Source organism: Pristiophorus japonicus, chromosome 9 (genome assembly GCF_044704955.1).
Source record: "Pristiophorus japonicus isolate sPriJap1 chromosome 9, sPriJap1.hap1, whole genome shotgun sequence".
In the NCBI taxonomy this organism is placed as follows: domain Eukaryota; kingdom Metazoa; phylum Chordata; class Chondrichthyes; family Pristiophoridae; genus Pristiophorus; species Pristiophorus japonicus.
This window is the reverse complement of record NC_091985.1, coordinates 219083109-219105318: the sequence shown is the minus strand read 5'-3', so window position 1 is coordinate 219105318 and position 22210 is coordinate 219083109.

Below are 22210 nucleotides of genomic sequence, written 5' to 3'. Positions count from 1 at the left end.
GTGACTGTTTAATTAGAGCCAGAGGTCAGGGGCAGTCAGGGGAACACAGTGACTTTATAATTAGATCCAAAGAACAGGTGCAGTAAGGGGAACACAGTGACTTTTTAATTAGAAACAGAGAATGGGGACAGTGAGGGGAACACAGTGACTGTTTAATTAGAAATAGAGAATGGGGACAGTAAGGGGAACACAGTGACTGTTTAATTAGAAATAGAGAATGGGGACAGTAAGGGGAACACAGTGACTGTTTAGTTAGAAATAGAGAATGGGGACAGTGAGTGGAACACAGTGACTGTTTAATTAGAGCCAGAGGTCAGGGGCAGTAAGGCGAACACAATGACTGTTTAATTAGAAATAGAGCGTGGGGGCAGTAAAGGAAACACAGTGACTGTTTAATTAGAAATAGAGTGTGGGGACAGTAAGGGGAACACAGTGACTGTTTAATTAGAAATAAAGAGGGGGCAGTATGAGGAACACAGTGACTGTTTAATTAGAGCCAGAGGTCAGGGGCAGTCAGGCGAACACAGTGACTTTATAATTAGATGCAAAGAACAGGTGCAGTAAGGGGAACACAGTCAATGTTTAATTAGAAACAGAGAATGGGGACAGTAAGTGGTACATAGTGACTTTTTAATTAGAAATAGAGAGTGAGGACAGTAAGGGGAATACAATGGCTGTTTAATTAGAAATAGGGAGTGGGGGCAGTAAGGGGAACACAGTGACTGTTTAATTAAAACCAGAGTTCTGGGGCAGTAAGGGGAACACAGTGACTTGTTAATTATAGCCAGAGGGCTGGGGCAGTAACGAGAACACAGTGACTGTTTAATTAGGAATAGAGAATGGGGACAGTAAAGGGAACAAAGTGAATGTGTAATTAGAAATAGAAAATGGGGACAGTAAGGGGAACACAGTGACTGTTTAATTAAATAAAGAAGATGGGGACATTAAGGGGAACACAGTGACTGTTTAATTAGAAATAGAGAATGGGGACAGTAATGGGAACACAGTGACTGTTTAATTAGAAATAGAGAATGGGGACAGTAAGGGGAACACAGTGACTGTTTAATTAGAAATAGAGAATGGGGACAGTAAGGGGAACACAGTGACTGTTTAATTAGAAATAGAGAAGGTGGACAGTAAGGGGAACACAGTGACTGTTAAATTAGAAATAGAGAATGGGGACAGTAAGGGGAAAACAGTGACTGTTTAATTAGAAATAGAGAATGGGGACAGTAAGGGGAACATAGTGACTGTTTAATTAGAAATAGAGAGTGAGGGCAGTAAGGGGAACACAGTGACTTTATAATTGCAACCAAAAGACACGGGTAGTAAGGGGAACACAGTGACTTTATAAATAGAAGCAAAGGACAGGATCAGTAAGGTGAACACAGTGACTGTTTAATTAGAACTAGAGAGTGAAGACAGTAAGGGGAACATAGTGACTGTTTAATTAGTAATAGAGAATGGGGACAGTAAGGGGAACACAGTGACTGTTTAATTAGAAATAGAGAATGGGGAAAGTAAGGGGAACACAGTGACTGTTTAATTAGAAATAGAAAATGGGGACAGTAAGGGGAACACAGTGACTGTTTAATTAGAAATAAAGAATGGGGACAGTCAGAGGAACACAGTGACTGTTTAATTAGAAATAGAGAATCGGGACAGTAAGGGGAACACAGTGACTGTTTAATTAGAAATAGAGAGTGGGGGCAGTAAGAGGAACACAGTGACTGTTTAATTAGAGCCAGAGGTCAGGGGCAGTAAGGGGAACACTGTGACTTTATAATTAGATCCAAAGGACAGGTGCAGTAAGGGGAACACAGTGACTGTTTAATTAGAAATAGAGAGTGGGGACAGTAAGGGGAACTCAGTGACTGTTTAATTAGAAATAGAGAATGGGGACAGTAAGGGGAACATAGTGACTGTTTAATTAAATAAAGAGAATGGGGACAGTAAGGGGAACACAGTGACTGTTTAATTAGAAATAGAAAATGGGGACAGTAAGGGGAACACAGTGACTGTTTAATTAGAAATAGAGAATGGGGACAGTAAGGGGAACACAGTGACTGTTTAATTAGAAATAGAGAGGGGGCAGTAAGAGGAACACAGTGACTGTTTAATTAGAGCCAGAGGTCAGGGGCAGTCAGGGGAACACAGTGACTTTATAATTAGATCCAAAGAACAGGTGCAGTAAGGGGAACACAGTGACTTTTTAATTAGAAACAGAGAATGGGGACAGTAAGGGGAACACAGTGACTGTTTAATTAGAAATAGAGAATGGGGACAGTAAGGGGAACACAGTGACTGTTTAATTAGAAATAGAGAATGGGGACAGTAAGGGGAACACAGTGACTGTTTAATTAGAGCCAGAGGTCAGGGGCAGTCAGGGGAACACAGTGACTTTATAATTAGATCCAAAGAACAGGTGCAGTAAGGGGAACACAGTGACTTTTTAATTAGAAACAGAGAATGGGGACAGTAAGGGGAACACAGTGACTGTTTAATTAGAAATAGAGAATGGGGACAGTGAGTGGAACACAGTGACTGTTTAATTAGAGCCAGAGGTCAGGGGCAGTAAGGCGAACACAATGACTGTTTAATTAGAAATAGAGCGTGGGGGTAGTAAGGAAAACACAGTGACTTTTTAATTAGAAATAGAGTGTGGGGACAGTAAGGGGAACACAGTGACTGTTTAATTAGAAATAGAGAGGGGGCAGTAAGAGGAACACAGTGACTGTTTAATTAGAAATAGAGCGTGGGGGCAGTCAGGGGAACACAGTGACTTTACAATTAGATCCAAAGAACAGGTGCAGTAAGGGGAACACAGTGACTTTTTAATTAGAAATAGAGAATGGGGACAGTAAGTGGTACATAGTGACATTTTAATTAGAAATAGAGAGTGAGGACAGTAAGGGGAATACAGTGGCTGTTTAATTAGAAATAGGGAGTGGGGGCAGTAAGGGGAACACAGTGACTGTTTAATTAAAACCAGAGTTCTGGGGCAGCAAGGGGAACACAGTGACTTTTTAATTATAGCCAGAGGGCTGGGGCAGTAACGAGAACACAGTGACTTTTAATTAGGAATAGAGAATGGGGACAGTAAGGGGAACAAAGTGAATGTGTAATTAGAAATAGAAAATGGGGACAGTAAGGGGAACACAGTGACTGTTTAATTAGAAATAGAGAATCGGGACAGTAAGGGGAACACAGTGACTGTTTAATTAGAAATAGAGAATGTGGACAGTAAGGGGAAAACAGTGACTGTTTAATTAGAAATAGAGAATGGGGACAGTAAGGGGAACACAGTGACTGTTTAGTTAGAAATAGAGAAGGTGGACAGTAAGGGGAACACAGTGACTGTTAAATTAGAAATAGAGAATGGGGACAGTAAGGGGAAAACAGTGACTGTTTAATTAGAAATAGAGAATGGGGACAGTAAGGGGAACATAGTGACTGTTTAATTAGAAATAGAGAGTGAGGGCAGTAAGGGGAACACAGTGACTTTATAATTGCAACCAAAAGACACGGGTAGTAAGGGGAACACAGTGACTTTATAAATAAAAGCAAAGGACAGGAGCAGTAAGGTGAACACTGTGACTGTTTAATTAGAACTAGAGAGTGAAGACAGTAAGGGGAACATAGTGACTGTTTAATTAGTAATAGAGAATGGGGACAGTAAGGGGAACACAGTGACTGTTTAATTAGAAATAGAAAATGGGGACAGTCAGAGGAACACAGTGACTGTTTAATTAGAAATAGAGAATCGGGACAGTAAGGGGAACCTACAGTGACTGTTTAATTAGAAATAGAGAGTGGGGGCAGTAAGAGGAACACAGTGACTGTTTAATTAGAGCCAGAGGTCAGGGGCAGTAAGGGGAACACTGTGACTTTATAATTAGATCCAAAGGTCAGGTGCAGTAAGGGGAACACAGTGACTGTTTAATTAGAAATAGAGAGTGGGGACAGTAAGGGGAACACAGTGACTGTTTAATTAGAAATAGAGAATGGGGACAGTAAGGGGAACATAGTGACTGTTTAATTAAATAAAGAGAATGGGGACAGTAAGGGGAACACAGTGACTGTTTAATTAGAAATAGAAAATGGGGACAGTAAGGGGAACACAGTGACTGTTTAATTAGAAATAGAGAATCGGGACAGTAAGGGGAACACAGTGACTGTTTAATTAGAAATAGAGAGTGGGGGCAGTAAGAGGAACACAGTGACTGTTTAATTAGAGGCAGAGGTCAGGGGCAGTAAGGGGAACACTGTGACTTTATAATTAGATCGAAAGGACAGGTGCAGTGAGGGGAACACAGTGACTGTTTAATTAGAAATAGAGAGTGGGGACAGTAAGGGGAACACAGTGACTGTTTAATTAGATGTAGAGAGTGGGGACAGTAAGGGAAACACGGTGACTGCTTAATTAGAAATAGAGAATGGGGACAGTAATGGGAACATAGTGACTGTTTAATTAAATAAAGAGAATGGGGACAGTAAGGGGAACACAGTGACTGTTTAATTAGAAATAGAAAATGGGGACAGTAAGGGGAACACAGTGACTGTTTAATTAGAAATAGAAAATGGGGACAGTAAGGGGATCACAGTGACTGTTTAATTAGAAATAGAGAATGGAGACAGTAAGGGGAACACAGCGACTGTTAAATTAGAGCAAGAAGTCAGGAGCAGTAAGGGGAACACAGTGGCTTTATAATTAGAACCAAAGGACAGGGGCAGTAAGGGGAACACAGTGACTGTTTAATTAGAAATAGATAGTGGGGACATAAAGGGGAACATAGTGACTGTTTAATTAGAAATAGAGAATGGGGACAGTAATGGAAACACAGTGACTGTTTAATTAGAAATAAAGAATGGGGACAGTAAGAGGAACACAGTGACTGTTTAATTAGAAGTAGAAAATGGGGACAGTAAGGAGAACACAGTGACTGTTTAATTAGAAATAGAGAATCGGGACTGTACGGGGAACACAGTGACTGTTTAATTAGAAATAGAGAGGGGGCAGTAAGAGGAACACAGTGACTGTTTAATTAGAGCCAGAGGTCAGGGGCAGTCAGGGGAACACAGTGACTTTATAATTAGATCCAAAGAACAGGTGCAGTAAGGGGAACACAGTGACTTTTTAATTAGAAACAGAGAATGGGGACAGTGAGGGGAACACAGTGACTGTTTAATTAGAAATAGAGAATGGGGACAGTAAGGGGAACACAGTGACTGTTTAATTAGAAATAGAGAATGGGGACAGTAAGGGGAACACAGTGACTGTTTAGTTAGAAATAGAGAATGGGGACAGTGAGTGGAACACAGTGACTGTTTAATTAGAGCCAGAGGTCAGGGGCAGTAAGGCGAACACAATGACTGTTTAATTAGAAATAGAGCGTGGGGGCAGTAAAGGAAACACAGTGACTGTTTAATTAGAAATAGAGTGTGGGGACAGTAAGGGGAACACAGTGACTGTTTAATTAGAAATAAAGAGGGGGCAGTATGAGGAACACAGTGACTGTTTAATTAGAGCCAGAGGTCAGGGGCAGTCAGGGGAACACAGTGACTTTATAATTAGATGCAAAGAACAGGTGCAGTAAGGGGAACACAGTCAATGTTTAATTAGAAACAGAGAATGGGGACAGTAAGTGGTACATAGTGACTTTTTAATTAGAAATAGAGAGTGAGGACAGTAAGGGGAATACAGTGGCTGTTTAATTAGAAATAGGGAGTGGGGGCAGTAAGGGGAACACAGTGACTGTTTAATTAAAACCAGAGTTCTGGGGCAGTAAGGGGAACACAGTGACTTGTTAATTATAGCCAGAGGGCTGGGGCAGTAACGAGAACACAGTGACTGTTTAATTAGGAATAGAGAATGGGGACAGTAAAGGGAACAAAGTGAATGTGTAATTAGAAATAGAAAATGGGGACAGTAAGGGGAACACAGTGACTGTTTAATTAAATAAAGAAGATGGGGACATTAAGGGGAACACAGTGACTGTTTCATTAGAAATAGAGAATGGGGACAGTCAGGGGAACACAGTGACTGTTTAATTAGAAATAGAGAATGGGGACAGTAAGGGGAACACAGTGACAGTTTAATTGGAAATAGAGAACGGGGACAGTAAGGGGAACACAGTGACTGTTTAATTAGAAATAGAAAATGGGGACAGTAAGGGGATCACAGTGACTGTTTAATTAGAAATAGAGAATGGGGACAGTAAGGGGAACACAGTGACTGTTTAATTAGAAATAGAGAATGGGGACAGTAATGGGAACACAGTGACTGTTTAATTAGAAATAGAGAATGGGGACAGTAAGGGGAACACAGTGACTGTTTAATTAGAAATAGAGAATGGGGACAGTAAGGGGAACACAGTGACTGTTTAATTAGAAATAGAGAATGGAGACAGTAAGTGGAACACAACGACTGTTAAATTAGAGCAAGAGGTCAGGAGCAGTCAGAGGAACACAGTGGCTTTATAATTAGAACCAAAGGACAGGGGCAGTAAGGGGAACACAGTGACTGTTTAATTAGAAGTAGAAAATGGGGACAGTAATGGGAACACAGTGACTGTTTAATTAGAAATAGAGAATGGGGACAGTAAGGGGAACACAGTGACTGTTTAATTAGAAATAGAGAATGGGGACAGTAATGGGAACACAGTGACTGTTTAATTAGAAATAGAGAATGGGGACAGTAAGGGGAACACAGTGACTGTTTAATTGGAAATAGAGAACGGGGACAGTAAGGGGAACACAGTGACTGTTTAATTAGAAATAGAAAATGGGGACAGTAAGGGGATCACAGTGACTGTTTAATTAGAAATAGAGAATGGGGACAGTAAGGGGAACACAGTGACTGTTTAATTAGAAATAGAGAATGGGGACAGTAATGGGAACACAGTGACTGTTTAATTAGAAATAGAGAATGGGGACAGTAAGGGGAACACAGTGACTGTTTAATTAGAAATAGAGAATGGGGACAGTAAGGGGAACACAGTGACTGTTTAATTAGAAATAGAGAATGGAGACAGTAAGTGGAACACAACGACTGTTAAATTAGAGCAAGAGGTCAGGAGCAGTCAGAGGAACACAGTGGCTTTATAATTAGAACCAAAGGACAGGGGCAGTAAGGGGAACACAGTGACTGTTTAATTAGAAGTAGAAAATGGGGACAGTCAGGGGAACACAGTGACTGTTTAATTAGAAATAGAGAATCGGGACAGTACGGGGAACACAGTGACTGTTTAATTAGAAATAGAGAGAGGGCAGTAAGAGGAACACAGTGACTGTTTAATTAGAGCCAGAGGTCAGGGGCAGTCAGGGCAACACAGTGACTTTATAATTAGATCCAAAGAAAAGGTGCAGTAAGGGGAACACAGTGACTTTTTAATTAGAAACAGAGAATGGGGACAGTAAGGGGAACACAGTGACTGTTTAATTAAAACCAGAGTTCTGGGGCAGTAAGGGGAACACAGTGACTTTTTAATTATAGCCAGAGGGCTGGGGCAGTAACGAGAACACAGTGACTGTTTAATTAGGAATAGAGAATGGGGACAGTAAAGGGAACAAAGTGAATGTGTAATTAGAAATAGAAAATGGGGACAGTAAGTGGAACACAGTGACTGTTTAATTAAATAAAGAGAATGGGGACATTAAGGGGAACACAGTGACTGTTTAATTAGAAATAGAGAATGGGGACAGTCAGGGGAACACAGTGACTGTTTAGTTAGAAATAGAGAATGGGGACAGTAAGGGGAACACAGTGACAGTTTAATTGGAAATAGAGAACGGGGACAGTAAGGGGAACACAGTGACTGTTTAATTAGAAATAGAAATTGGGGACAGTAAGGGGATCACAGTGACTGTTTAATTAGAAATAGAGAATGGGGACAGTAAGGGGAACACAGTGACTGTTTAATTAGAAATAGAGAATGGGGACAGTAACGGGAACACAGTGACTGTTTAATTAGAAATAGAGAATGGGGACAGTAAGGGGAACACAGTGACTGTTTAATTAGAAATAGAGAATGGAGACAGTAAGTGGAACACAACGACTGTTAAATTAGAGCAAGAGGTCAGAAGCAGTAAGGGGAACACAGTGGCTTTATAATTAGAACCAAAGGATAGGGGCAGTAAGGGGAACACAGTGACTGTTTAATTAGAAATAGAGAGAGGGCAGTAAGAGGAACACAGTGACTGTTTAATTAGAGCCAGAGGTCAGGGGCAGTCAGGGCAACACAGTGACTTTATAATTAGATCCAAAGAAAAGGTGCAGTAAGGGGAACACAGTGACTTTTTAATTAGAAACAGAGAATGGGGACAGTAAGGGGAACACAGTGACTGTTTAATTAAAACCAGAGTTCTGGGGCAGTAAGGGGAACACAGTGACTTTTTAATTATAGCCAGAGGGCTGGGGCAGTAACGAGAACACAGTGACTGTTTAATTAGGAATAGAGAATGGGGACAGTAAAGGGAACAAAGTGAATGTGTAATTAGAAATAGAAAATGGGGACAGTAAGTGGAACACAGTGACTGTTTAATTAAATAAAGAGAATGGGGACATTAAGGGGAACACAGTGACTGTTTAATTAGAAATAGAGAATGGGGACAGTCAGGGGAACACAGTGACTGTTTAGTTAGAAATAGAGAATGGGGACAGTAAGGGGAACACAGTGACAGTTTAATTGGAAATAGAGAACGGGGACAGTAAGGGGAACACAGTGACTGTTTAATTAGAAATAGAAATTGGGGACAGTAAGGGGATCACAGTGACTGTTTAATTAGAAATAGAGAATGGGGACAGTAAGGGGAACACAGTGACTGTTTAATTAGAAATAGAGAATGGGGACAGTAAGGGGAACACAGTGACTGTTTAATTAGAAATAGAGAATGGGGACAGTAAGGGGAACACAGTGACTGTTTAATTAGAAATAGAGAATGGAGACAGTAAGTGGAACACAACGACTGTTAAATTAGAGCAAGAGGTCAGAAGCAGTAAGGGGAACACAGTGGCTTTATAATTAGAACCAAAGGACAGGGGCAGTAAGGGGAACACAGTGACTGTTTAATTAGAAATAGATAGTGGGGACAGTAAGGGGAACATAGTGACTGTGTAATTAGAAATAGAGAATGGGGACAGTAATGGAAACACAGTGACTGTTTAATTAGAAATAAAGAATGGGGACAGTAAGAGGAACACAGTGACTTTTTAATTAGAAGTAGAAAATGGGGACAGTAAGGGGAACACAGTGACTGTTTCATTAGAAATAGAGAATCGGGACAGTGCGGGGAACACAGTGACTGTTTAATTAGAAATAGAGAGAGGGCAGTAAGAGCAACACAGTGACTGTTTAATTAGAGCCAGAGGTCAGGGGCAGTCAGGGCAACACAGTGACTTTATTATTAGATCCAAAGAATAGGTGCAGTAAGGGGAACACAGTGACTTTTTAATTAGAAACAGAGAATGGGGACAGTAAGGGGAACACAGTGACTGTTTAATTAGAAATAGAGAACGGGGACAGTCAGGGGAACACAGTGACTGTTTAATTAGAAATAGATAATGGGGACAGTAAGGGGAACACAGTGACTGTTTCATTAGAAATAGAGAATGGGGACAGTGAGTGGAACACAGTGACTGTTTAATTAGAGCCAGAGGTCAGGGGCAGTAAGGCGAACACAATGACTGTTTAATTAGAAATAGAGCGTGGGGGCAGTAAGGAAAACACAGTGACTGTTTAATTAAAAATAGAGTGTGGGGACAGTAAGGGGAACACAGTGACTGTTTAATTAGAAATAGAGAGGGGGCAGTAAGAGGAACACAGTGGCTGTTTAATTAGAGCCAGAGGTCAGGGGCAGTCAGGGGAACACAGTGACTTTATAATTAGATCCAAAGAACAGGTGCAGTAAGGGGAACACAGTGACTTTTTAATTAGAAATAGAGAATGGGGACAGTAAGTGGTACATAGTGACTTTTTAATTAGAAATAGAGAGCGAGGACAGTAAGGGGAATACAGTGGCTGTTTAATTAGAAATAGGGAGTGGGGGCAGTAATGGGAACACAGTGACTGTTTAATTAAAACCAGAGTTCTGGGGCAGGAAGGGGAAGACAGTGACTTTTTAATTATAGCCAGAGGGCTGGGGCAGTAACGAGAACACAGTGACTGTTTAATTAGGAATAGAGAATGGGGACAGTCAGGGGAACAAAGTGAATGTGTAATTAGAAATAGAAAATGGGGACAGTAAGGGAAACACAGTGACTGTTTAATTAAATAAAGAGAATGGGGACATTAAGGGGAACACAGTGACTGTTTAATTAGAAATAGAGAATGGGGACAGTAAGGGGAACATAGTGACTGTTTCATTAGAAATAGAGAATGGGGACAGTAAGGGGAACATAGTGACTGTTTCATTAGAAATAGAGAATGGGGAGAGTAAGGGGAACACAGTGACAGTTTAATTGGAAATAGAGAACGGGGACAGTAAGGGGAACACAGTGACTGTTTAATTAGAAATAGAGAATGGGGACAGTAAGGGGAACACAGTGACTGTTTAATTAGAATTAGAGAATGGGGACAGTAAGGGGAACACAGTGATTGTTTAATTAGAAATAGAAAATGGGGACAGTAAGGGGCACACAGTGACTGTTTAATTAGAAATAGAGAATTGGGACAGTAAGGGGAACACAGTGACTGTTTAATTAGAAATAGAGAATGGGGACAGTAATGGGAACACAGTGACTGTTTAATTAGAAATAGAGAATGGGGACAGTAAGGGGAACACAGTGACTGTTTAATTAGAATTAGAGAATGGGGACAGTAAGGGGAACACAGTGACTGTTTAATTAGAAATAGAGAATGGGGACAGTAAGGGGAACACAGTGACTGTTTAATAAGAAATAGAGAAGGGTGACATTAAGGGGAATACAGCGACTGTTAAATTAGAGCAAGAGGTCAGGGGCAGTAAGCGGAACATAGTGACTGTTTAATTAGAAATAGAGAGTGGGGACAGTAAGGGGAACATAGTGACTGTTTAATTAGAAATAGAGAATGGGGACAGTAATGGAAACACAGTGACTGTTTAATTAGAAATAAAGAATGGGGACAGGAAGAGGAACACAGTGACTGTTTAATTAGAAATAGAGAATCGGGACAGTAAGGGGAACACAGTGACTGTTTAATTAGAGATAGAGAGTGGGGGCAGTAAGGGGAACACAGTGACAGTTTAATTGGAAATAGAGAACGGGGACAGTAAGGGGAACACAGTGACTGTTTAATTAGAAATAGAAAATGGGGACAGTAAGGGGATCACAGTGACTGTTTAATTAGAAATAGAGAATGGGGACAGTAAGGGGAACACAGTGACTGTTTAATTAGAAAGAGAGAATGGGGACAGTAATGGGAACACAGTGACTGTTTAATTAGAAATAGAGAATGGGGACAGTAAGGGGAACACAGTGACTGTTTAATTAGAAATAGAGAATGGGGACAGTAAGGGGAACACAGTGACTGTTTAATTAGAAATAGAGAATGGAGACAGTAAGTGGAACACAACGACTGTTAAATTAGAGCAAGAGGTCAGGAGCAGTCAGAGGAACACAGTGGCTTTATAATTAGAACCAAAGGACAGGGGCAGTAAGGGGAACACAGTGACTGTTTAATTAGAAGTAGAAAATGGGGACAGTAAGGGGAACACAGTGACTGTTTAATTAGAAATAGAGAATCGGGACAGTACGGGGAACACAGTGACTGTTTAATTAGAAATAGAGAGAGGGCAGTAAGAGGAACACAGTGACTGTTTAATTAGAGCCAGAGGTCAGGGGCAGTCAGGGCAACACAGTGACTTTATAATTAGATCCAAAGAAAAGGTGCAGTAAGGGGAACACAGTGACTTTTTAATTAGAAACAGAGAATGGGGACAGTAAGGGGAACACAGTGACTGTTTAATTAAAACCAGAGTTCTGGGGCAGTAAGGGGAACACAGTGACTTTTTAATTATAGCCAGAGGGTTGGGGCAGTAACGAGAACACAGTGACTGTTTAATTAGGAATAGAGAATGGGGACAGTAAAGGGAACAAAGTGAATGTGTAATTAGAAATAGAAAATGGGGACAGTAAGTGGAACACAGTGACTGTTTAATTAAATAAAGAGAATGGGGACATTAAGGGGAACACAGTGACTGTTTAATTAGAAATAGAGAATGGGGACAGTCAGGGGAACACAGTGACTGTTTAGTTAGAAATAGAGAATGGGGACAGTAAGGGGAACACAGTGACAGTTTAATTGGAAATAGAGAACGGGGACAGTAAGGGGAACACAGTGACTGTTTAATTAGAAATAGAAATTGGGGACAGTAAGGGGATCACAGTGACTGTTTAATTAGAAATAGAGAATGGGGACAGTAAGGGGAACACAGTGACTGTTTAATTAGAAATAGAGAATGGGGACAGTAAGGGGAACACAGTGACTGTTTAATTAGAAATAGAGAATGGGGACAGTAAGGGGAACACAGTGACTGTTTAATTAGAAATAGAGAATGGAGACAGTAAGTGGAACACAACGACTGTTCAATTAGAGCAAGAGGTCAGAAGCAGTAAGGGGAACACAGTGGCTTTATAATTAGAACCAAAGGACAGGGGCAGTAAGGGGAACACAGTGACTGTTTAATTAGAAATAGATAGTGGGGACAGTAAGGGGAACATAGTGACTGTGTAATTAGAAATAGAGAATGGGGACAGTAATGGAAACACAGTGACTGTTTAATTAGAAATAAAGAATGGGGACAGTAAGAGGAACACAGTGACTTTTTAATTAGAAGTAGAAAATGGGGACAGTAAGGGGAACACAGTGACTGTTTCATTAGAAATAGAGAATCGGGACAGTGCGGGGAACACAGTGACTGTTTAATTAGAAATAGAGAGAGGGCAGTAAGAGCAACACAGTGACTGTTTAATTAGAGCCAGAGGTCAGGGGCAGTCAGGGCAACACAGTGACTTTATTATTAGATCCAAAGAATAGGTGCAGTAAGGGGAACACAGTGACTTTTTAATTAGAAACAGAGAATGGGGACAGTAAGGGGAACACAGTGACTGTTTAATTAGAAATAGAGAACGGGGACAGTCAGGGGAACACAGTGACTGTTTAATTAGAAATAGATAATGGGGACAGTAAGGGGAACACAGTGACTGTTTCATTAGAAATAGAGAATGGGGACAGTGAGTGGAACACAGTGACTGTTTAATTAGAGCCAGAGGTCAGGGGCAGTAAGGCGAACACAATGACTGTTTAATTAGAAATAGAGCGTGGGGGCAGTAAGGGAAACACAGTGACTGTTTAATTAAAAATAGAGTGTGGGGACAGTAAGGGGAACACAGTGACTGTTTAATTAGAAATAGAGAGGGGGCAGTAAGAGGAACACAGTGGCTGTTTAATTAGAGCCAGAGGTCAGGGGCAGTCAGGGGAACACAGTGACTTTATAATTAGATCCAAAGAACAGGTGCAGTAAGGGGAACACAGTGACTTTTTAATTAGAAATAGAGAATGGGGACAGTAAGTGGTACATAGTGACTTTTTAATTAGAAATAGAGAGCGAGGACAGTAAGGGGAATACAGTGGCTGTTTAATTAGAAATAGGGAGTGGGGGCAGTAATGGGAACACAGTGACTGTTTAATTAAAACCAGAGTTCTGGGGCAGGAAGGGGAAGACAGTGACTTTTTAATTATAGCCAGAGGGCTGGGGCAGTAACGAGAACACAGTGACTGTTTAATTAGGAATAGAGAATGGGGACAGTAAGGGGAACAAAGTGAATGTGTAATTAGAAATAGAAAATGGGGACAGTAAGGGAAACACAGTGACTGTTTAATTAAATAAAGAGAATGGGGACATTAAGGGGAACACAGTGACTGTTTCATTAGAAATAGAGAATGGGGAGAGTAAGGGGAACACAGTGACAGTTTAATTGGAAATAGAGAACGGGGACAGTAAGGGGAACACAGTGATTGTTTAATTAGAAATAGAAAATGGGGACAGTAAGGGGCACACAGTGACTGTTTAATTAGAAATAGAGAATGGGGACAGTAAGGGGAACACAGTGACTGTTTAATAAGAAATAGAGAAGGGTGACATTAAGGGGAATACAGCGACTGTTAAATTAGAGCAAGAGGTCAGGGGCAGTAAGCGGAACATAGTGACTGTTTAATTAGAAATAGAGAGTGGGGACAGTAAGGGGAACATAGTGACTGTTTAATTAGAAATAGAGAATGGGGACAGTAATGGAAACACAGTGACTGTTTAATTAGAAATAAAGAATGGGGACAGGAAGAGGAACACAGTGACTGTTTAATTAGAAATAGAGAATCGGGACAGTAAGGGGAACACAGTGACTGTTTAATTAGAGATAGAGAGTGGGGGCAGTAAGAGGAACACAGTGACTGTTTAATTAGAGCCAGAGGTCAGGGGCAGTAAGGGGAACACTGTGACTTTATAATTAGATCCAAAGGACAGGTGCAGTAAGGGGAACACAGTGACTGTTTAATTAGAAATAGAGAATGGGGACATTAAGGGGAACATAGTGACTGTTTAATTAGAACTAGAGAGTGAGGACAGTAAGGGGGATACAGTGACTGTTTAATTAGAAATAGAGAGTGGGGGCAGTTCGGGGAACACAGTGACTGTTTAATTAGAAATAGAGAATGGGGACAGTAATGGAAACACAGTTACTGTTTAATTAGAAATAGAGACTGGGGACAGTAAGGGAAACACAGTGACTTTTTAATTAGAAATAGATAATGGGGACAGTAAGGGGAACACAGTGACTGTTTAATTAGAAATAGAGAGTGGGGGCAGTTAGGGGAACACAGTGACTGTTTAATTAAAACCAGAGTTCTGGGGCAGTAAGGGGAACACAGTGACTTTTTAATTATAGCCAGAGGGCTGGGGCAGTAAGGAGAACACAGTGACTGTATAATTAGAAATAGAGCGTGGGGACAGTAAGGGAAAGACAGTTACTTTTTAATTAGAAATAGAGACTGGGGACAGTAAGGGAAACACAGTGACTGTTTAATTAGAAATAGAGAATGGGGACAGTAAGGGGAACACAGTGACTGTTTAATTAGATGTAGAGCGTGGGGGCAGTCAGGGGAAGACAGTGACTTTTTAATTATAGCCAGAGAGCTGGGGCAGTAAGGAGAACACAGTGACTGTATAATTAGAAATAGAGAATGGGGACAGTAAGGGAAACACAGTTACTGTTTAATTAGAAATAGAGACTGGGGACAGTAAGGGAAACACAGTGACTTTTTAATTAGAAATAGATAATGGGGACAGTAAGGGGAACACAGTGACTGTTTAATTAGATGTAGAGTGTGGAGACAGTAAGGGAAACACGGTAACTGTTTAATTAGAAATAGAGAATGGGGGCAGTAAGGGGAACACAGTGACTTTTTAATTATAGTCAGAGGGCTGGGGCAGTAAAGAGAACACAGTGACTGTTCAATTAGAAAAAGAGATTGGGGACAGTAAGCGGAATACACAGTGACTGTTTAATTAGAAATAGAGAGTGGGGACTGTAAGGGAAACACAGTGACTATTTAAATAGAAATAGAGAATGGGGACAGTAAGGGGAACATAGTTACTGTTTAATTAGAAATAGAGAGTGAGGGCAGTAAGGGGAACACAGTGACTTTATAATTGCAACCAAAAGACACGGGTAGTAAGGGGAACACAGTGACTTTATAAATAGAAGCAAAGGACAGGAGCAGGAAGGTGAACACAGTGACTGTTTAATTAGAACTAGAGAGTGAAGACAGTAAGGGGAACAGAGTGACTGTTTAATTAGAAATAGAGAATGGGGACAGTAAGGGGAACACAGTGACTGTTTAATTGGAGCCAGAGGTAAGGGGCAGTGAGGGGAACACAGTGATTTTATAATTGGAACCAAAGGACAGGGGCAGTAAGAGGAACACAGTGACTTTACAATTAGAACCAAAGGACAGGGGCAGTAAGGGGAACACAGTGACTGTTTAATTAGAAATAGAGAGTGGGGGAAGTAATGGAAACGCAGTGACTGTTTAATTAGGAATAGAGAATGGGGACAGTAAGGGGAACACAGTGACTGTTTAATTGGAAATAGGAAATGGGGACAGTAAGGGGAACACAGTGACTGTTTAATTAGAGCCAGAGGTCAGGGGCAGTAAGGGGAACACAGTGATTTTATAATTGGAACCAAAAGACAGGGGCAGTAAGAGCAACACAGCGACTTTATAATTAGAACCAAAGGACAGGGGCAGTAAGTGGAACACAGTGACTGTTTATTTAGAAATAGAGAGTGGGGGAAGTAATGGAAACACAGTGACTGTTTAATTAGGAGTAGAGAATGTGGACAGTAAGGGGAACACAGTGACTGTTTAATTAAATAAAGAGAATGGGGACAGTAAGGGGAACACAGTGACTTTTTAATTATAAATAGAAAATGGGGACAGTTAGGGGAACACAGTGACTGTTTAATTAGAAATAGAGAATGGGGACAGTAAGGGGAACACAGTGACTGTTTAATTAGAAATAGAGAATGGGGACAGTAAGGGGAACATAGTGACTGTTTAATTAAATAAAGATTATGGGGACAGTAAGGGGAACACAGTGACTTTTTAATTATAAATAGAAAATGGGGACAGTTAGGGGAACACAGTGACTGTTTAATTAGAAATAGAGAATGGGGACAGTAAGGGGAACACAGTGACTGTTTAATTAGAAATCGAGAATGGGGCAGTAAGGGGAACACAGTGACTGTTTAATTAGCAATAGAGAATGGGGACAGTAAGGGGAACACAGTGACTGTTTAATTAGAAATAGAGAATGGGGACAGTAAGGGGAACATAGTGACTGATTAATTAAATAAAGATTATGGGGACAGTAAGGGGAACATAGTGACTGTTTAATTAGAAATAGAGAATGGGGACAGTAAGGGGAACACAGTGACTGTTTAATTAGAAATAGAAAATGGGGACAGTAAGGGGAACACAGTGACTGTTTAATTAGAAATAGAGAATGGGGACAGTAAGGGGAACACAGTGACTGTTTAATTAGAAATAGAGAATGGGGCAGTAAGGGGAACACAGTGACTGTTTAATTGGAAATAGAAAATGGGGACAGTAAGGGGAACACAGTAAATGTTTAATTAGAGCCAGAGGTCAGGGGCAGTAAGGGGAACACAGTGATTTTATAATTGGAACCAAAGGACAGGGGCAGTAAGAGGAACACAGTGACTTTATAATTAGAACCAAAGGACAGGGGCAGTTAGGGGAACATAGTGAGTGTTTAATTAGAAATAGCGAATGGGGACAGTAAGGGGAACACAGTGACTGATAATTTAAAATAGAGATTAGGGACAGTAAGGGGAACATAGTGACTCTTTAAGTAGAAATAGAGAATGGAGACAGTAAGGGGAACACAGTGACTGTTTAAATAGAGCCGGAGGTCAGGGGCAGGAAGGGTAACACAGTGACTGTTTGATTAGAAATAGAGAATGCAGACAGTAAGGGGAACACAGTGACTGTTTAATTAGAAATAGAAAATGGGGACAGTAAGGGGAACACAGTGACTGTTTAATTAGAAATAGAGAATGGGGACAGTAAGGGGAACATAGTGATTGTTTCATCAAATAAAGATTATGGGGACAGTAAGGGGAACATAGTGACTGTTAATTAGAAATAGAGAATGGGGACAGTAAGGGGAACACAGTGACTGTTTAATTAGAAATAGAAAATGGGGACAGTAAGGGAAACACTGTGACTGTTTAATTAGAAATAGAGAATGTGGACAGTAAGGGGAACACAGTGACTTTTTAATTAGAAATAGAGAATGGGGACAGTAAGGGGAACACAGTGACTGTTTAATTAGAAATAGAGAATGGGGACAGTAAGGGGAACACAGTGTCTGTTTTATTAGAGCCAGAGGTCAAGGGCAGTAAGGGGAACACAGTGATTTTATAATTGGAACCAAAGGACAGGGGCAGTAAGAGGAACACAGTGACTTTATAATTAGAACCAAAGGACAGGGGCAGTAAGGGGAACACAGTGACTGTTTAATTAGAAATAGAGAATGGGGACAGTAAGGGGAACACAGTGACTTTTTAATTAGAAATAGAGAATGGGGACAGTAAGGTGAACACAGTGACTGTTTAATTAGAAATAGAGAATGGGGACAGTAAGGGCAACACAGTGTCTGTTTTATTAGAGCCAGAGGTCAAGGGCAGTAAGGGGAACACAGTGATTTTATAATTGGAACCAAAGGACAGGGGCAGTAAGAGGAACACAGTGACTTTATAATTAGAACCAAAGGACAGGGGCAGTAAGGGGAACACCGTGACTGTTTAATTAGAAATAGAGAGTGGGGGAAGTAATGGAAACACAGTGACTGTTTAATTAGAAATAAAGAATGGGGACAGTAAGGGGAACACAGTGACAGTTTAATTAGAAATAGACACTGGGGACAGTAAGGGGAACACAGTGACTGTTTAATTAGAGCCAGAGGTCAGGGGCAGTTAGGGGAATACAGTGACTTTATAATTGTAGCCAAAGGACAGGGGCAGTAAGAGGAACACAGTGACTTTATAATTAGAACCAAAGGACAGGGGCAGTTAGGGGAACACAGTGACTGTTTAATTAGAAATAGAGAGTGGGGGAAGTAATGGAAACACAGTGACTGTTTTATTAGAGCCAGAGGTCAGGGGCAGTTAGGGGAACACAGTGACTTTATAATTGTAGCCAAAGGACAGGGGCAGTAAGAGGAACACAGTGACTTTATAATTAGAACCAAAGGACAGGGGCAGTTAGGGGAACACAGTGACTGTTTAATTCGAAATATAGTGTGGGGACAGTAAGGGAAACACACTGACTGTTTAATTAGAAATAGAGAATGGGGACACGAAGGGGAACACAGTGACTGATAATTAGAAATAGAGAATGGGGACAGTAAGGGGAACACAGTGACTGTTTAAATAGAGCCAGAGGTCAGGGGCAGGAAGGGTAACACAGTGACTTTATAATTAGGACCAAAGGACAGGGGCAGTAAGGGGAACACAGTGACTGTTTAATTAGAAATAGAGAATGGGGACAGTAAGGGGAACATAGTGACTGTTTAATTATATCTATAGGTCTGGGGCAGTAATGGGAACACAGTGACTGTTTAATTAGAAATAGAGAGTGGAGAGAGTAAGAGGAACACTTTGACTGTTTAATTAGAAATAGGGAATGGGGACAGTAAGGGCAACATAGTGACTGTTTAATTAGAAATAGAGAGTGAGGACAGTAAGTGGAACACAGTAACTGTTTAGTTAGAACCAGAGGTCTGGGGCAGTAAGGGGAACACAGTGACTGTTTCATTGGAGCCAGAGGTCTGGGGCAGTAAGGAGAACACAGTGACTCTTTAATTAGAGCCAGAGGTCTGGGGAAGTAAGGGGAACACAGTGACTGTTTAATTAGAAATAGAGTGTGGGGGCAGAAAGTGGAACACAGTGACTGTTTAATTAAAACCAGAGGTCTGGGGCAGTAAGGGGAACAAAGTGACTGTTTAATTAGAAATAGAGAGTGGGGACAGTAAGAGCAACACAGTGACTGCTTATTTATAAATAGAGCGTGGGGACAGTAAGGGGAACACAGTATCTGTTTAATTAGAAATAGAGAATTGGGACAGTAAGGGGAACACAGTATTTGTTTAATTAGGAATAGAGAATGGGGACAGTAAGGGGAACATAGTGACTGTTTAATTAGAAATAGAGAGTGAGGATAGTAAGGGGAACACAGTGACTGTTTAATTCGAAATAGAGAATGGGGACAGTAAGGGGAACACAGTGAATGTTCAATTAGAACCAGAGGTCTGGGGCAGTGAGGGGAACACCGTGACTGTTTCATTGGAGCCAGAGGTCTGGAACACTAAGGAGAACATAGTGACTCTTTAATTAGAGCCAGAGGCCTGGGGCAGTAAGGGGAAAACAGTGACTGTTTAATTAGAAATAGAGATTGGGGGCAGTAAGGGGAACACAGTGACTGTTTAATTAAAACCAGAGGTCTGGGCAGTAAGGGGAACACAGCGAATGTTTAATTAAAGCCAGAAAGCTAGGGCTGTAAGTGGAACACAGTGACTGTGTATTTATAAATAGAGAGTGGGGACAGTAAGGGGAACACAGTATCTGTTTGATTAGAAATAGAGAATGGGGACAGTAAGGGGAACATAGTGACTTGTTAATTAGAAATAGAGAGTCAGGACAGTAAGGGGAACACAGTGACTGTTTAGTTAGAACCAGAGGTCTGGGGCAGTCAGGGGAACAAAGTGACTGTTTAATTAAAACCAGAGGTCTGGGGCAGTAAGGGGAACACAGTGCCTGTTTAATTATATCCATAGGTCTAGGGCAGTAATGGGAACACGGTGACTGTTTAATTATAGACAGAGGTCTGGGGTAGTAAGGGGAACACAGTGACTGTTTAATTAGAAATAGAGAGTGGAGAGAGTAAGAGGAACACATTGACTGTTTAATTAGAAATAGAGAATGGGGACAGTAAGGGCAACATAGTGACTGTTTAATTAGAAATAGGGAGTGAGGACAGTAAGTGGAATACAGTGACTGTTTACTGAGAACCAGAGGTCTGGAGCAGTAAGGGGAACACAGTGACTGTTTCATTGGAGCCAGAGATCTGGGGCAGTAAGGAGAACAGAGTGACTCTTTAATTAGAGCCAGAGGTCTGGGGCAGTAAGGGGAAAACAGTGACTGTTTAATTAGAAATAGAGAGTGGGGACAGTAAGGGGAACACAGTGACTGTTTAATTAAAACCAGAGGTCTGGGGCAGTAATGGGAACACAGTGACTGTTTAATTAAAACCAGAGGTCTGGGGCAGTAATGGGAACACAGTGACTGTTTAATTAAAACCAGAGGTCTGGGGCAGTAATGGGAACAAAGTGACTGTTTAATTATAACCAGAGGTCTGGGGCAGTAAGGGGAACACAGTGACTGTTTAATTAGAAATAGAGAGTGGGGACAGTAAGGGGAACACAGTGACTGTTCAATTAAAACCAGAGGTCTGGGGCAGTAATGGGAACACAGTGACTGTTTAATTAAAACCAGAGGTCTGGGGCAGTAATGGGAACACAGTGACTGTTTAATTAAAACCAGAGGTCTGGGGCAGTAATGGGAACAAAGTGACTGTTTAATTATAACCAGAGGTGTGGGGCAGTAAGGGGAACACAGTGACTGTTTAATTAGAAAGAGAGAGTGGGGACAGTAAGAGGAACACAGTGACTGTTTAATTATAAATAGAGAGTGAGGATAGTAAGGGGTACACAGTGACTGTTTAATTCGAAATAGAGAATGGGGACAGTAAGGGGAACACAGTGAATGTTCAATTAGAACCAGAGGTCTGGGGCAGGAAGGGGAACACAGTGAGTGTTTCATTGGAGCCAGAGGTCTGGAGCAGTAAGGAGAACATAGTGACTCTTTAATTAGAGCCAGAGGTCTGGGGCAGTAAGCGGAACACAGTGACTGTTTCATTAGAAATAGAGATTGGTGGCAGTAAGGGGAACACACTGACTGTTTAATTAAAACCAGAGGTCTGGGGCAGTAAGGGGAACACAGCGACTGTTTAATTATAGCCAGAGAGCTGGGGCAGTAAGTGGAACACAGTGACTGTTTATTTATAAATAGAGAATGGGGACAGTAAGGGGAACACAGTATCTGTTTAATTAGAAATAGAGAATGGGGACAGTAAGGGGAACATAGTGACTGTTTACTTAGAAATAGAGAGTGAGGACAGTGAGGGGAACACAGTGACTGTTTAGTTAGAACCAGAGGTCTGGGGCAGTAAGGGGAACACAGTGACTGTTTCATTGCAGCCAGAACTCTGGGGCAGTAAGGAGATCACAGTGACTCTTTAATTGGAGCCAGAGGTCTGCGACAGTAAGGGGAACACAGTGACTGTTCAATTAGAAATAGAGAGTGGGCGCAGAAAGTGGAACACAGTGACTGTTTAATTATAGCCAGAGGGCTGGGACAGTAAGGGGAGCACAGTATTTGTTTAATTAGGAATAGAGAATGGGGACAGTAAGGGGAACATATTGACTGTTTAATTAGAAATAGAGAGTGAGGATAGTAAGGGGAACACAGTGACTGTTTAATTCGAAATAGAGAATGGGGACAGTAAGGGTAACACAGTGAATGTTCAAT